Raw genomic sequence first — 17,689 nt, 5'->3', positions numbered from 1 at the left:
AGCTAGTAAGGAAGGCATAATATGAAGGTGACAAACGATGAAAACTTAAATAAGAATAATTGGGAGTCTGATTGACAGTCATTCTAGTACCTTTTTGAAGAGAAATGGGAATATCATCACATTAGTCCTTGACCGAATCAGAAGAAATTGTTTGAGTAGGTAATGAGTCACCAATATTGCTTTTTGCACCTATATAAGAGTTACAAATACCAACTGGATTAACAAGTTCAGCAAGAGATTAAAGTCATTGGGAATAGACCTTAAGATCTGGAGGTGGGTTTGGGGTTGGAATACTTAGAATGGGAAGGACTGATATGGCCTGTTGATTTTCCGTATTAGAAGGACAATACAGAGAAGTCTCGAAAAAAGTACCATGTGCAGAGATCATGTACTTATTGTTAGAGGGATCAAAGTATTTGTAACCTTTTTCTTGACAAGAATAACCAAGAAAGACACATTTTAAAGTGTTGTGCTGAAGTTTATCTTTTATGAGGGTAAGGTTAAAATATTTTTGTTATTTAAGGGAATACACTTTACGAATCAGAGAAATAAATTGAATAAAATACTAACAAGAGAGACCATAAGTTTTTTGAGGAAAAAATGTGACTTTTGTTTGTAGTGTTGCTAAAGATCCTAATAAATAAAAAATTGGCGATGGATAATTCAAATTTTAGTCTGGTTCCCACATAAAATCTAAGTAATTTATCAAAATAATTGCAGTGCATTCTACATAATGTCGGGAAGGATGCATAAGTGCAATAGTACTTTACATAATCCAGGGAGGGGTGCATGGGATCAAAAACACTTTACATAACCATTCCTGTTCTCAACGCTCATCAAGCCTTGAGGAAAAATGGGTAGATTCTTGTGCACTAGTATTGGGTAATTAATAAGTAAAATTTGAGGAAAGCAATCGATTCTAGTCAAATTAGGGTTAAAAAATGAGTAGAAAAATTTTCCAGGTTTTTTTGGGAATGGGTGGCTCGACGCATCACTGATGAGCCAAGGAGCTGGCACGCCTCCCCTGCAGTGCGCCAAAATGAGCCCTCTGAAGTTCTGGCGCACGGTCTCCTGCCCCCTCTCAGTTTTTTTAAAGTGTACCTTGACTCCTTTCTGATTCTACCTACTCTAAAATACATATAAACATCGAGAGATCCTTAATAACATAAATTATAACCATTCAAGTCATAATTGAAATTCAAGATAGTGTTAAGAGTAAAGTCTTGAGAGTTCTTTCGATTTATTTTGTGACGTCTTTTGCAATATTTTAAAACTTATTTTAAAACTCGAGTACTCGAGTATGAGGATTAGGAGAAGTTTGGAATAAGGAAATGTTTCTAAACATATGAGTTGAGTTATATTATTGGTACTAGTATCAAGTACCGGTATGGGAATGAATTCAAACAATCCAAAGTCCTCATGTACCCAACGTGGATAAAAAGGGTCATAGTTTTTAGATATGTCTTTATTTCTTATAAGCATATCTTAGTAAAGCCACTTAGTTGAGGATGTATAATACTTCCACAAGGTATAATATAGTTCTTACAACGTGGGTGAGATGATGTATCATCACGTAGCTCATAGTGATGGTTGTCTTTTAGAGAATATCCCAAATAAGAATTATTATTATACTTTAAATACATTGAGTTTTTATCTACTTTTTAAATATTTTATATAAATTGCGTCTTGATTGTTGTTTTCATACTGTATTGAGTTGAGTATCCATAAGTTCACATTGAGTTGAGTAGAGTTGAGGTGAGTATGTTTCCTTCTTTCTAGGTTCAAGCTTAATGTTTTGTTACAATGTCACTTTACATGTTCGTACATTCAATGTACTGATGTCCTTTGGCCAGCATCATTTCATGATGCATATAGTGGAGATTATGGTCATCAATAGGCTCTTCATTGATACCACAACAATTCTATCTTTGGTTAGCCTCCTTGCTTCCAGAGGATTCTAGTTACTTTTTCAGTTTTGATAGGCTATCGTGGGTCTTATTCTGACTTCCATATTTTCCATTGAGAGGCTTCATAGATAGATAGTAGAGTTTGAGAAGTTTGTTTCGCTTTCTTTTATTGAATGTTTTAAAGATGTGAATTTCCTATTTCTTTCTAGTAGAATATTCTATTATATTATAAATTAATGATTTGAGACTTTAGAGTTAAAGCTTGATATTTGAGCTTATCTTGTATTGATCACGTCTTTCACTAAGAGTTGATCCATGCCAAGGATTTGCTTGGGGCCAAAAATGGTTCTTGAGTATCGGTCATGTCTAGGGTGTAGGCTCAAGCGTGATAATTATTGTGGGAAGCTTACCTTTAACTGACATAGACCATGTAAGATATAACATGGAATCCAATGTCTATCCTATATTGAAGAGTTATGTCCTTAATTACCAAGGTAAGAACAATAAATCTTAAGCTAAACTAGATCCACAAGTTAATGCCTATCTAAGACAACATATGGTGGCACAAAGTTATTTGATACGAAGATCACTATTTGAAACCCAACCTCAACTAAGGAGAGACCTTCCATCTAAATATCATCTTGGTGCTAAGTATAAATCTCAAGGAATATCCATTAATCATATTTTGTCAACAACTTTATGTTTCCTCTTTAGTCGATTATGTGTACATATTCACAAGGAGTTCATATCCCTATCAAATAATTCCTTTTTATGTGTTAATCTTAGCCAATACTGTCTCCATAATTTTTGAATGCGTTTCAATCTTCTCTAAATTGTTCCTCAACCATGTCTAACCTTTTCCTCAATATAAGCCTCGAGGCATTTCCAAGAGTGCAAGTAAATGAGTGCACAATACTAGCAATCGTGAGGTCTAATGCTATAAAAGTTTTCCAAAACAATGACTCTGCTTAATAGTTTTATCACAAAAGAAAAATCAGCTTATAATAGTTCTTATTAAATTTTATATTTGAAAACGATTAAAATATCATCATTATTTAAGGAAACACACTTTACTATTAAGAAAAATAAATTGAAAGAAATACTAAAAATAGCGATCATAATTTTTTTGAGGAAAAAATGTGACTTTTGTTTGTAGTGTTTCTAAAGATTCAAACAAAGAAAATTTTGGAGATGGATATTTCAAATTTTAGTCTTGTTTCCATATAAAATTTAAATAATTTAAAAGTAATTGTAGTGCTTTCTACATAATCTAGAGAAGGATGCATAAGTTGGTTCACAAGTACTTCACATAATCCAGGAAGGGGTGCATAGGTTCATGAGTACTTAACATAAACCATTCATGTTCTCAACGCTCATCAAGTTTTGTGCCAGAACTCAATCTATCAATACCAAACGTACCAAAACCATTCCATACTTAACACAATACATCATAACTACCATCTAATCAATCAAACACAGAAGCCTATCAAACTCATAAGCAATATCTCGCCCATATGAATCCAACATAGGTGGCTGACGTGCATATGTATCTTCTGCCTATGAAGGATATAACATGGAAGATATGATTAGTAACCTAAGAGTAAATTTTGAGATATCATTCGCTTTACACACAAAATCTTAGAAAGAAAAAAAGGAAATAAACAACATCGCCATAAAATTCAATAAGTGGGATCTAAGGAGGGTACGATATAATCAAACGTTACCGTAGATAGGTTGTTTCCGATAGACCCTCAGATCAAAAGAAATGTAACCAACGCTTGAAAGTAAGAAAGAGAAAGAGAGAACATAGTATCAATGTGAGAAACAAGTGTATCAACAAATATTAATACACCAAGGAGAAAAAGAAACTCCGAGCTACCTAAATCATACTACTAAAAGTACAACGCTCAGTTTGGTAAAATTATCAATGTTTTTCAGCGTGAAAGTGACATGGAATATCGTGATTCTAAACTTTTGAATTTTTTATCTTTAAATGGTACACTTTGTGAATTCTCTTCTCCCGGTACCTTCCAACAAAATTGACGAGGTGAAATTAAGCATAGGCATATCCTTAATTCTGCTCGCGCCATGATTATTTCTTCATCTTATTCTAAGAGCTTTTGGGGGTGGCAACTCATACAGGAGTGTTTACTATCAATAGACTCCCATCTTCTGTTCTGGGAAATATGTCTCCTTATGAACGTCTTCACAAGGTAGCTCCTGAATACACATTACTTAAAGTATTTGGCTCTGCTTGTTTTATTCTTCTTCAACCACATGAACATACAAAATTAGAATCTAGTGCTTGAGTTTGTTTCTTTCTAGGGTATGGGATCGAACATAAAGGTTACCATTGTTGGGATCCTATGTCTAATCGTATTCGTATTTCTCGACATGTTGTCTTCTAAAAACATATTAAATTTTCCTCACTATTAACAATTGAGTCTATTCCATCAAGTGAAGTGGCATTCTTTTCTAATTCGTCTGTTGAGCTTTTTCTAAGTGATACTAATGCAGGTTCATCTAGTGATTTAGACATTGCACCCAATGGTTCAACTATTTCCCTTGATGCAGGCCCATCTCATGGTCCAATTCATGAAAATGGTACAACATCCCATTCTCATGATCAATCTCTAATTGATAGTTCCACTCTTGATATGAAATGTTGATTCTGAGGTACTCTCAACTTCTCTTCTTCATGATAACACTTTATCTATCCACTCATGAAGAGAGAGAAAATACTTCTAGTTATCTTTGTGATAATGAATGTTCTTTTACCATACTTAATTGACGTGAGCATGGTACATACAAAGAGGCATCCAATTATCCTTGTTGGCAGCACACTATGAAAGAAGAGTTACAGGCCTTTGAAAAAACTCATACTTGGGACTTAGTTCACCCTCCTTTTGATAAAAATCTTGTTGATTGCAAATGGATTGATAAGATCAAGACAAGAATTGATGGCTTTGTTGAAACGTACAAGTCTCAATTAGGTTCTCGAGGATTTACCCAAGAGTATGGAATTGATTATAAGGAGACCTTTGCTCCAGTAGCTCGTGTCACCTCTATCTGCACCCTTGTTTCTATTACAGCAGCTAAAGGGTGGAGACTTTCTCAAATGGATGTTAACAATTCTTTTCCTTATGGAGATTTGGAGGAGGAGGTTTATATGAAACCTCCACCTGGATACAATTTTCCTCCAAATAAAATATGTCCTCTTCGTAGTGCAAATTGAGATTCTCTTCTATCCCACATGATACTGCTCTTTTTGTACGCAAGACAATACAAGGTATTTTTCTTTTCATTCTTTATGTGGATGATATGATTATTACTGGTGATGATATTGTTGATATATCACAGGTTAAAGAATTTCTTAGTACTAATTTTGAGAGGAAGGATTTGGGGTCTCTCAACTATTTCTTGGGCATCAAACTTCTCGCATCTGATAATGGTGTTTCTCTATCTTAATTTAAGTATGCTACTAGTTTTTTTTTATCAAAAGCAAGTATTAGCGATGATAAAATTGAGCACACCACTTGAGCCTAATGTGCAGTTTTCACCAACCAATGGTACTTTATTATCAATGCCACTCTTTATCGGACACTTGTAGGTAGTCTTATCTATCTGACAGCCCAGATATTTCTTATGTTGTTCACATAGTTATTCAATTCATGGCTGCACCTCTCTCTACTTATTATATTGTTGTTCTTCGATTCTTCGTTATGTCAAAGGTACTATGCTACATGGACTTCACTTTTCAGCCAATTCTTCTCTTGAATTAAAAACATATTTTGATGTTGATTGGGGACGTGATCCCATTGATAGACGTTCTACTAAAGTTTATTGTACTTTTCTAGGAGATTCTCTTATATTGTGGAGAAGAAAGAAATAAACCTTACCATCCCAATCTTGTACCAAATCAGAATATCGCACACTTGCTGAGATATTATGGCTTCGTCTGTTAATGGGTGATATGAATGTTGCTTAATCTTCTACCACTACTCTTCATTGTGATAATCAAAGTGCCATTCAGATTGCTCATAATGATGTATTTCATGAGCGTACAAAGCATATTGAGATTGATTGTCATTTTACACGTCAACACATTGATCTTGGTGCCATTCAATTAGCTTCTATTGGGTTCTTGGATCAACCAACTAATGTTTTCGCCAAGTCTCATCTTCCTAGATGTTTCCAAGTTCTGCTGGCCAAACTCAATCTGATTTATTCTAAACCATCTTGAGTTTGAGAGGGGATGTTAAAATTTGGTAAATATTGTATAGACATTCTAAGTATAGGTAGAGTATACATTTAAATAAATTAAGTATGGTAAAGTATATATTTAGACATTATAGATAGTTTATTTCATTTTGCCTCTTAATCTCCTGTGTATAAACATGGTTGTCGTCTCTTTTATTGAATGACGGATATAATTATTAATTCTCCAAGTTTTCTTGTGTTTCTCTGTCTCGTTTTGTAACAGTTCTTATGATATGGTGCCTCTAGTCTCTGCTGCTTCCTCTCTTGGCCTTAGACTCTGCTGACATTGGCTCCTCGAAGAAGAAGTTCAAGTTTGATTTCGACAATACCCTAGATGAAAAAGTAGATTTCTTTAAATCTTCCCATGAAACTCCTTTCCATTCCTTGAAAGAAAAAACCAATGTCCTTGGCAATGTAGTCGACCTTGATATTCTCTCCTTGTTAGACTGTCTTATGAAACCCTTCTTTCAATTTCAAGGTTGGGCCAATATCTTCTCCATTCCGATGGAATTTTATGAACCTCTAGTTCGACTCTTTTATGCAAATCTTCGATCCCCTAAGGCAGCAGAAATCGAATCCTTTGTTCTTTGTAGGCTTATCTTTCTCGACTGCAAAAAAATTGATTCCATTTTTGGTATCTCTTGTTCGGATTTCATGGATACTCCTAAAAAATTTTGACCTTCTAAGTGTGTTGCCTCCTTTGATCAGGCCAAGCGTGAACTTGTTATTGATCCCTTTGATCCTCGTCCTTCCCATCTTGGTCCTAAAGATCTCTCCTTTGAGACTAGGTCTATCGCTTATATTGTTGCAACCACTCTTCTTTCAAGAGTTGGTCTCATCAACTCTCTCTCTGTCTCTCTCTCTCTCTCTCTCTCTCTCTCTATATATATATATATATATATATATCTATATATATATATATATATATATCTATATATATATATATATATAGACGCACACACCCACACACACTAGATATCAGGTGCCCACGCTAGCGCAGGCCCAACGTATGTTAGTTTTTTTCCTTTCAATTTATGTGACTCAAATGAAATGTGAAAAAATAAACTAAATTTTTTATGTGTTTTTTAAAAAAATATTTTAAATTATTAATTTATGTACCTTTTATGTCATTTTTCAAATAATATATATTACTACATCCATTTTATTTTATGTGATACAAGTGATTTTAGGAAAGTCAACAAAATTTCCTATATGATTCTTACTATCTTGAATTGTTATTTTACTGGGATTCATAGTACTTTTTAGTTCATATGTAACTTTTTTTGTTTCAATAAAAATAAGGGAGTCCTCCAAATTTCATCATGTTTTTTAACTATCTTTTTCTAAAAATATCTTAAATTGTTACATTGTGTTTTTAAGCCTCTTTTTTTATGTAATTTTCAAATATGTAACAAATTAGAAATTAAAAAGAATTAAAATTTTCAAATATTTATATTTCTATATTAAAATATTCAAATCTTTAAAACTATATGCCCAAATTAATAGAAGGAAGTCAAATGATTTTTTTAAAAAAAATTTAAGAAAGTTTATTTTAATAATAACACATATAGATTTCATTTTTAATATATGAATCCATCCATTTCGATTTATATGAACTTATTCTTTATTTTCTTTCAAATATAAAATAACTTCTGAGTTTTAGTTTTTTTTTATAGCATACTTAAGATCACAAAATTAAAAAATTATTTCAATACACAAAATTTAATATACATAAAAATTTTAATTTTAGTTTTGATTGATTCCACCTAAAATTATACTTGATATATAATTATTAAGAGTTAACCGTAATCATTATTTATTTATTTTCATATAATAAATAGATATCACAATAACTCATAATAAAATGAAGAAATAACAAAAATGAGGTAATACTAATAATAATAACTAAAGATATTTCTAGAATTATTTAATTTTCTTGTTATTGTTTGTGGTAGATTTTTACTTGCATGGAATTAAACTTTTATATTTGGTCATGAATCACTTCATATATAAAAAGATGTTTCTAGAATCAATCACTTCATAAATAGAAAGATGTTTCTAGAATTATTTATTCTTGATAGATTTTATTAAAACAAAATTACATTTTTATTCTTAGTTGTCTTTAATACAAATATATCATCCTATTCATTTTTATTTGTAAATTTACTTTTCAACATATTTTTCTTTAATTTCAATCTAATATATATTATTAATTTTATCACACTTATTTATTTTCAAGTATATTAATAAGATCCAAAATAACGATGAAAATAATTAATTCATGATAAATTTTTATATACAAAGTAGGCATTTTTAATAAGCATAATGAATAGAAAAAAATATTTAGAATTAAATGAAAGTTAATTAATAGTAAAAAAGTGTGATAATAAAATATATATCACAATAACTCATAAAAGAAAACAAAGTGAACTTTAAACAAAATAAGTTAATGGTAATAACAATAACTTAGGATGTTTCTAGAAATATTTAATTTTTTTTGTTATCATTCTTTATAGAGTTGTTAGCATGAAATTATATTTCTGACCTTGATCATTATCTAGTTAATATATAAAGAGATGTTTCTAGAATTATTAATTATATTTCTTGACAGATTTTTGTTAGCGTCAAATTGCATTTTTGCTCTTGGTCGTCCTCCCACTTCACTCTTCTATCTATCTATCTATCTATCTATCTATCTATCTATCTATATATATATATATATATATGTGTGTGGCACATGCTCACATCAGCTAACTGATATAGATGTCATATTGGATGCTCTAACCATATCTGTCACTCAAGTAAGCGACCTTATGTCTTCTGTGACTGCAATGAGAGAAGTGGTGGACTGCCTCAAAGATGTACTACTTGCTTCTCACTTCAAGATAGATGTTGTTAAGGAAGTCACCAAGAGACTGGTGCAGAAGTGGCTGGCATCGTCTAAGGCTCAACTATATTGCCAAAAAGGTTATTAAGATTGCTACTAAGGTCTAGGCAGGCTCTAAATCCATTTCTACCTCTCTTTCCTCCAGGTTCGAGGAGATGTCCACTACTATTGTCAACACGCTTACCTACTTCTTGCACCCTCTCTAATTTATTTGTCTTTATTGTGTTTATGATACTCTGCTGGTTTTATAAAGGGCTTTGTTGCCCTCTCTTTAATACTGTTGTTATTTTTATGTTTTCTTCTTTCCTTTTTGCTGATGCGAATGACGGAGAATGACTGAACTATAATGTTGTTGAACTATTATCTGCAGTTATTAAGTTATTGAACTAATATGTGTTGCTGTTATTTTATTTGTTGCTATTAGGGTGTTGTTTCTAACTCTTTTGTTAGAGGTTGTCCTGTCTCTATCTTAAAAGCCACATGGGAATACTACTACGAGGCACAATAAGTTCGGGGGGGGGGGGGGTGGTGGGGTGGAAATAGTTATACCATTCAAGGGGGGACTTATGAAGTCTCAGTCAGCTCTACCAGTCGACTATTGAAACAGCGAAGTATCACTACTACACATTGACATCATAAAAAAGAGGGAGATTGTTAGTGGAAGAATTATTGTGATAATGAAAAATTATGATTCTTTTAGCATAAAAGAAAGAATCAACCAAGATCAAACTTGAGTCATAATCAATGAGAGTCAAATCCTATAAACGCAACAATAATGATTTTATTCGAGGGAACTGAAACGGCTACAAAATCTTCAAACAAAGGATCTGTAAAACAACTCTAAAACAACTAGGCACAATCAAATTTCAAGAAATGATATACAACCATCAAGGATTGAGTTCACAGATCAATATCACTCAAAGGAAAGCTGAAGATTATGGAGTAAATTCCGATATCAATATCACCCAAAGGAAAAGATTACGAAAAGGGAGCTCAAGATTAGCCTTTGATTTATTCTTGGATAGAAGGATTATCAATTACCTCTTTCCGAAGATTAATTTTCTTGAGTTTCTATCTCTTCACAAAAAGAATATTCAAGTCTTGACTTTCTATGAAAATCTCGAAGAAAGACAAGGAATTAGACATACCTCTAGTCTGATTCTTCTCACATTCTCTACTCTACCTATAACAAACATTGTACTACTTAGTTTTACTGTATAAACAAAAAAGAGGAGAGAAAAATATTGTTGGTAGGCTGTGTATCAAAAGAAAAAAAGAAAGAAAAAGTTGAGTGTAGTCATAGGAGCTATACTCTAAACTTGTACTAATCACAAAGATTCAAAAGGCTAGAAGGAAATACCTTTGAAGCCCAAGGGGACTGGGTGTAATGTCCACATTGGGTCCTAACTAGTATAAAAATATCTAGTGTCAATCTTATATTCTGCACTTTCATTTTCAGTATTTACTTTTGGAACTAATAGTCAACTAGTGAATCTCACAAGTCAACTTTTTGAAGAAGAAAAATGAAAAAGAGCAATTCACCTTCCCCCCTCTTACACCTTTCACTATGTCAATGGCTAAGCTCTCGAATGGTACCGTTGGTTATATAGAAATTATTAGTTGATTAATTGGGACCACATTGCTAAGAAATCTGTTCATCGATATTTAAAACGGGAGTTAGATGCACAGAGAAATGTTTGGCTAAGATACAACAAATTACAACAATGGCAAAATATTGGAGCTGACTTGAAGCTCTCACCAATGAGACTACTCCCATCGGTGAGTACTAGTTGGTACATTTTTGGGTTTTTGGGTTCCGAGCTGAATTAAATCATCAGTGGTGGATCATGATTCTACTAAGATGGACTGAGATATGTCTCTGACCCTTATGCATAAAAAGAGGATGAGCTCTGAGAAAGGGTCAACCCAGCCCACCTTTGCTAGAACAAATCCGATTTTACCAAGTCCTACTCTGATGCACCACTCCTTCAAACCTTCCTCATTAGCATTAGTCCCTACTGCACCACCACATGAACTCCCGAATTGGAAACCCTTCAAATATCTATCCCCTCTTGAATTACATAGTCGTCGTGGGACAGGCTTATGCTACAATTGTGATGAGAAATTCTCTCCTTCTCACAAATTTTAGGCGCTACCCTAATTATTGTTTCTTACTGAAGATTCAAAGTCATCTCTAGATTCGATGGAACCATTCGAATCTATGAAGTTTTGGCCAAAGATTTGAAACTTTTGGAGGTACAAGATCATTCTTCTATTTCATATCAAGCTTTGTTTGGTGGAGATTTACCAACTACTTTGCATTTTATTGGCATTTTTAATGGTTCTCCAATTTAAATCCTTATGGATGGGGTAGTACGCATATTTTATACAAGTAGGGGCTGCCAATTATTTTCACATAGTGATGAATGCAGTCCTAGATTTCCTGCCAATGTCTCTGTTGCGATGGGGTTGTGCGTGGAGTTCCTTTGCACAATCAGGGGTATGATTTGCATATGGATCGGTATGTTTTATATCCTAATAGGTAAGATGTGGTTTTGGATGTCTCGTGGTTACCAACATTGGGACCAGTTATCACTGACTATGCAGCCCGCATCTTCGAATTCTCCATGAATGGTTCTCCTGTTCATTGGGTGGGGGACTCTCCAATTGAGCTTCAATGAGTACAACTCCATAGTTTGTGATGTTTGGCTACCACATATTCCATTGCTTATTTTTATTGCTTAAATTTAACTAATACTACGAACACAACCCTCATTGATAAGCCTCTTCTATTAACGCCTCTATTGGAATCCTTTGCCGATGTTTTCTAAAAGCTCCCCAGCTTACCACCTATGAAATTCCAGGATCATGCTATAGATTTAACGCCTGGGGCCGGGCCCATAAATGTCAAGTCGTGTTGCTACCCCTATTTTTAGAACCAAATTATGGAGCAACTTGTGACAGATATACTCCACAATGGAGTTATTTGACCAAGTACCAGACAAAGAAGGATGGTGCATGGAGTTTTTGTGTTGGTTACTTTGAATCTCATTACTTCACGGAAAAAATTATTTTTCAAAGCGTTCCTTATTGTCTGTATTACCATCAAATTCTTTTTCAGCCTGATACATTATGAATACAGTTTTTTGAACTCATGAGGGCCACTATGAGTTCTTGCTAATGCCCTTTGGGTTATCCAATGCATCCTCCACTTTCCAGGCTATTATGAATGAGGTACTTCGTCTTTGTCTTCGCCATTTTGTGGTTGTTGTTTTCGGTGACATCCTTGTCTATAGTACAAATTGTAATTCCCAGTTGCAGCATGTCACCACTGTCCTAGAGCTTCTTTGAGGACATTGCCATCAATTTCATAACTCTCTTTCCTAGTTCATAAGGAAGATTTACCGTTATGACAGTTTTGGATATTATCTAAGTATAGTCACTTTTCCACTGGCGTCGACTTTTACTACTAATACTGTCGTAGAAGGTTTTGTGACTCAAATTATTTGTCTTCATGGACCTCCTTTCAGTATTGTCACTGAGAGGGACCTTGGTTTTTTTACATTCCTTCTGGCAAGAGATCAATAGATTGTAGGGGATGTCGCTTGCTGTGAGCACCATCTACCATTCTCAGACACACGGGAAATCAAGGCTCTTAATAAGTGTGTTGAGAAATATTTGAGGTGTTTCGTTGTTGATGTCCCACTTAGTGGGTTGCCATGCTTCCATGGGCCGAGTATTGGTACAAGATAATCTATCAATCTTCCGCGGGCATGACCCCTTTTTCAGGCTTTGTGCGGTCGTCAACCTCCTATAGTAGCACATTACATCTTGAGAAGTAATTCCAGTGACTTAGTTGAAGCCTCTTTAGTGAAAAGTGATCAGATTTTGACCTCGCTCAAACAGAATCTTAGCAAGCCTCAAGTTTACATGAAGAAATTTGATGATGCCAAGTGCACAGAGGTCACCTTTTCAGTCAGCGATTGGTCTATGTCAAATTAAAACCTAATTGTCAGACTTATCTCAGGGAGCTTCCCTCTACAATTTGGACATATGTTTTTTTACGCCTTTCCAGATTCTTAAACGAGTTGGAGAAGTTGCTTACAAGTTAGAATTACCAAAGGCTACCCGGGTTCATACTGTTTTTCATGTTTCCATGCAAAGAAGCAGTGTGGGTAGATCAATACAAAAAATTACTCCTTTGAACTTAACTAACTGTGATCCTCCCATACTGAACCTTATGGACAAGGTTTTCATTTAGAAACAAAGTATTGTTATGAATGAAAATAGTGAGGCTGAGGCCAACGTTGTTGAACTAATTTTGCCAGCTAGGCACAACACACGAGTTAAGTGAAGGCCAAAATCACTAACCAATTTTGAATAAAAGGTTAGGAAAAAACATGTGAAGAAATCAGAGAAAATATGGGCACTATGAATTAGTTATAAAAGAAGTGATAGTAGTAGCAAAAGGTAGGGTTTTATTATTATGGAAATTTACCGAGTCTCTCATCCCCAATTTTGAGAAATCTGAGCTTCTCAACACACGAGTTTGTGACTTTTTCGCGGAAGTGGTATGCAAAGCATGCCAAGCTGATTTAGCCGAGTCAGCGGTAGCAACAATAGAAGCAATGGTGGGTTCGACAGAAGCCATAAGGGCATTCTGGATGAGTTTATTTTGGAAGAACCAAGGTAAGAAGGCATGACCAGGAGATATGTTTGTACCGCGCGCAAATAATGAGATTGGGGGCTGGAGTGGTCCCATCAAGATGGCAAAAGAGGTGATAGCCATACATAAGCATGGAAAATTGGGATTTCAAGGTGGCGAAGTTGTGACCACCACTTAGTTTAATGGGTAGTTGGGAAGCAGGATTAAACTGAATGATTATGTTGTTGCCCATTGTGTTATCAGCATTGAGAACTGTTGGATTATTTTCATCATTGGTCCCATTGGATTGGTCATTGTTGATCTTTGTGAGGAGAAGGAAAAAAGAACAAAAATTGGACCGTTCTCGTTAGGGCGTGAAGAGATCTGATACCATATAAAGACTGTCTATAAGTTGAAAGATGATAATTTATATTAATAATGACAGAGAGGTGCTTAAATAGAATTACAGTGGAAAGACTCCTAAACGAGCTAAAGTAATAAACCTAACCTAACTAGACAATAACTGTTGAAACATAATCAGAATTAAACAAGGATAGGGACTGCTCAAAATTAATACGACTACATAACTAAATTGACTCGTGATGTTCCAATACTCATCCCCCTTCTTCACTTTCTTATATTTCAGACTTTAATCGTTACTTCTAATTTGTTGCATTCTCTAATATAAGGTCAGTTTTACTTGATTCATATTTTCAAGTAATATAAGCAGTCGTTGAAAAAAAAAGTAGGAGCAACCTAAATCATACTACTAGAAGTAAGACAACACTCGACTCCCTACTAACCTTCTACTCAAATCTTTGACCTTCATACCTTCTTCTCGATTATGTAAGAAGATGAGACATTAGAACAAAGTAGAAGTAACACGAGAGATCAGTCATAACATAAGATTTATAGTGGGAAAATAATCAAAAGTTCCGAGTTATCAACCTCCCCCACCCAAAGAAAAAAAAAACTCCACTGGAAATGTAAATGATTGTTAACACAAGAGGGAAACAACTTGAACAAGCTGAAAACAATTGGCTTATATTATTCAAACAAGTTCGGACTGCATACCTGACTTGTATGGATGGAAGCCTGAGGAATTTATCCCTTCAATAGAGAAAAAGTAGGCTTGTGCATATTTTTGCCTCTTACAAAGAAACTTATTCTAAACCGACCGCAGTTTCTCCTTGTGACCAAGTTAATATCAGGTTTGTTGAGGCACAAGAAAAGCATAGTGCGTTCCAGCGTCATCTCCAACATCTTGAGTTTTTAAGTTCTTTCATTTGGAAGAGCCTGATTAAGATAGTCATGCATAAAATTAGAGAAAAAAATTAGTTTAGTGAGTCATGTTTCTTGCCCTTTGCTAACCTTTGAAATTCATGCTTCAAGAACCTTCCACCGAAAAGAAAGGGTGGAAAGGTTAAGAAATGCATAATGAAATAACATAGTGCGCAAGGTTCACACAATTTAGCAGAATATTGACTCAAGTTCTTTAGAATCAGATAAATCAAGCACTTGCCCTAAGAACAAGGGAATCCTTAATTCCTAGACTGAAAGCAAAAAAAAAAAACAATAATTCCTTAAGCCTCATCAAAACATATTCCCACTATGAGAGCATTGTTTCTCAAGACAACAATTGACAACTAATAGGAAAAGAAATAAAGAAGCAAAATTGCTAATTTAGTGTTTTAATCTTTCTGCATCAATTCCTAGTTTCAGGAGTTCCAAATAAGGAAATAACCAATAAAATGCAATATGCATTACACCTTGGTGCATGCTATATGAAAATGATGGTGTCTCATTTTACGGAACTGGCAAGGGAGCCAACCAAAATTTGAAACTATGATGAAGCACTTAGAGGGATGTTAATGAGATACCTGCTGCACTTTAGAAGCAATGTTTTCATACAAATCATTGAGGTCGGATAAATACATATCCTTCATATACTTGATCTGGAATACAAATTTTCAATAAGTCAATTGCAAAAATGTCAAGAATGCATTCCCATGTGGTTAGAACAACTATATGATACAATAAAGAACAAACTAGAGAATCTTCACAATCCAGCAGGAGGAATCTTTATATTATATATATATATATATATATATATATATATATATATATATATATATATATATATATATATATATATATATATATATATATATATATATATATATATATATATATATATATATATATATATATATATATATATATAATGAAACCCACAACTGGTTACGTGGCGCCACCACAATTCTGCATTCCAATATTTCCCTTTCTTTTGCCATTTATGCCCTTGATTAATTTTTTTTAAGAAAAACATAAGTCACGTCCTCTGGTGACATGTGTTGTCCCCCTTCTTCCTTCTCCGAGTAAACCTTTTCAGCCCTTAGCATTATTTTGTCTCTTTATATTGTTTATTTATTTCCTCGATCTTGATTTATACTATTCTTCTCAATCTTATTATTTTGGTTGCTTTAGGTTTGAATGGTTAATTGCTTCCCTCCGTGCAATCTTCATTTTCTCTGTTACATTTATTTGCATTTTGTTTTTTTTTCAGATCATCTTGATTGTTACCACTTTAATAGTAAACAACATGATCATAAGTGATTATCAAGTTCATTCTCAGTGAAAAAATTGAACGCCCGTGGCAAGTGTTTTTGGCACCCATGAAGTGTTAAAAAAATCCCTGTAGAGGAACATTGCCAACCACTTCTGAAAGGGCTTCAAAATTCACTAAACGGGCATTATCTTAAGGGCTTCTGAAATGTTTGAAAAACTACCGTTTAGAGGCACATTGCCAATGGCTTGTGGCTTTCAAAGTTCACTCAACAGGTATTCCAAATCTGCACAAGTCAGACTTATTTTGACACCCATAAAGATTTTGAAAAAATTCCCTCTAGAGGCATATAATTGCAAACGACTCCTCTAGAGCCAGAACATTGCCAACAGCTTGTGGAAATTGCTTCAAAATTCACTCAAAAGGTATTATCTCAACGTTTTCTGACTTTTTCTTTCAAATCATTTTTTGGCCTGCAGTAATGTGATCGAGATTTAGGTGGGTACTTATTTTAGACCCTTTAAGTTGAATTACTTAATGTATTTGCTCAATAATTACTTTCATAAAAATTCGACACCCTAATTCAAATATATAGCGATTTATAAAAGTGCAACAAACGACCTTGAATAATTGTGATTATTCAAAAACAGTTTCATGCCAAAATCTTAAGGCCTTTGATCCCATGTCCAATGCACCCAAAGCACAAAGGAATTATTAGGGTAAGGAATTCATTGTTTGTAATTTTAGATTTGGCTCATAATTATATCAAAATGAAGAAGATGATGAACAACTTCAAGAAGTTTAAACTTATGATGATCGCTACCTCTGCCTAGCAGACCAACTATAATAGATTACGACTATCAAGGTCTCTTCAAAAAATGATATTTAAAGGATTCTAGATGTTGATACCTTGGTTATTCCTCCTACACAATCCATTCAGCAAGAAAAACATAACAAATATGCATTAAACATGTATAGTGGTTCTTCAATTAGTATATGTATTTTAATTTGGATCTAGGCTTTACCCTTTCAACCTCTTTACTACTTCCATCCCAAATTTGTTATTTCACTAATTTTAAGTTGATGCAACTGTTCAAGGATGGTCGGTCCAACTCATGTTTTGTGCTAGGTCCACTAGGTGAATCAACGATAGGACTGAAGATCGCCTTTTTTTCTAGTGTGTTGAGACTGAAAGAAAGGATCAAATCGGCGGTGAAAAGGAGCAGTCGACGCATCGCCGAGTAGTTCCACAAAGCAGTACTATATCGCCCAATGATCCAAAGCACTATGATGTTGAAGGCTAGTGCAAGACGGTGGTGATCTATACCAATGGGCGAAGGACGAGTTAATCGGCCATTCCGACTAATGTCTCCGAGTCATCCATTGCAGCACAATTTCTTGAAAACTATAAATACTTGTTATTA

The sequence above is a fragment of the Solanum lycopersicum genome, chromosome 4 (assembly GCF_036512215.1).
Source record: "Solanum lycopersicum chromosome 4, SLM_r2.1".
NCBI lineage: Eukaryota > Viridiplantae > Streptophyta > Magnoliopsida > Solanales > Solanaceae > Solanum > Solanum lycopersicum.
Note: the sequence above shows the minus strand (reverse complement) of the source record.